Source organism: Sander lucioperca, chromosome 12, assembly GCF_008315115.2.
Source record: "Sander lucioperca isolate FBNREF2018 chromosome 12, SLUC_FBN_1.2, whole genome shotgun sequence".
Lineage (NCBI taxonomy): Eukaryota > Metazoa > Chordata > Actinopteri > Perciformes > Percidae > Sander > Sander lucioperca.
Window position 1 is genome coordinate 28,783,299 of NC_050184.1, and position 1,473 is coordinate 28,784,771.

Here is a 1,473-nt window from a genome sequence, read left to right on the forward strand (position 1 = left end):
AATGCAAATATAGTGACTTTATGAACTTGATTTTAAGATTTGTATTTGTTTATTATATATTTAATCTAGTCACACATTTGAATCTAGAGTCAATATTAGGGTTGGGTATTGTTTGGTTTGGATACCGGTGCTAAAGCGGTACTTTTAAAACAGTACCGGTGCCTTAACGGTGCCTGAACTGATACTTTTTAAGAAAGTTTAAAAAAAGAAGGGTACTAAACAGTTGGCAACATTAAAGAACGGCTTGTTTATTGCTAAGGCCATATCGTCAAACTTAAATGTTTAATAATAATGTAATTACTATAACAATAACTTATTTCACTAGTCAATAACTGTTGAATGACAAAAACAACCACCAGATGGGAAAAGGGCATTTAACAACAACTTTGAATGCACCACGAGACTGTAAATTACCAGTTTCATTGAACGCACCGTCTGTGTTTTTCCGACAACGGCAGCTGCATCCCGGTGTTGAATCCTCTACAGTGAAATACAGTCACACTATACACCATTTAGGGTTAGCTGTCAGCATTGTAACCGTGTTTAATCCAGCTACTAGCTAGCGGTAGGCTAACGTTAGCTGCTGTTGAGTATAGTGTTAACTAGTGTCACGTGTAGCAATGTTTCTTTTGACTGTAACGTGTTTCAGAGCATCAGAGAGAAGTGCAGGCATATCAGTGGCACCAGAATGAGGCACCGAAATCCGTTGCTATTCCTGCAGCAGCAGGATGTGTTACGAGGAAGTACGGCAAAATAGTAACCTGTTAGGCACGACGCAAAGCCGAGTGAAGTGAAAATAAATTAATAAATGGCGGCATGTGATTAATATGATTAAAAAAAATTAACGCATTATGCTCAGCCCTTAATCGTATCGCGATTAACGCGTTAATGCTGACAGCCCTATATATATATATATATATATATATATATATATATATATATATATATATATATATACACACACACACACACACACACACTTTCTCGGCTTAGAATTATGGTAGATACCGTTAAAAATAACACTACCTTGCCGTCCTCTCCACCCGACTGAACACACTTTATTGGCTTAGAATTACGGCAACAATCGCTAAACACACTGCAAACACACGGTCCTCTCTTCCCAATTAACAGCCCCCCTCTCTTGACTTAAAATAACTCACCGTGGTCGGCTACGGCCACTGAACAGGCTACACATTGTAAACAGCCGCTGCCCACTTTCCTGGTCCTCCGGTAACATTAGCTGTTAGCAGGGTTAGCATGGCGGCGTTAGCCAGGACCAGTCAGGATCACTTTACTGGCTGTGTCTCAATTGTTTTTCTGCGAGTAACCAACTCGGGTACTCTAGCTATATAATTCAATGTGCGTACACAAATGTTGAAATGACATAAAATGCCCATCCTTGTAGCCATGATAAACTAGCCTAAACCTAATGCTTACCTGTTCAGGAGGAAATTAGCCAATTCGGCATCCTTT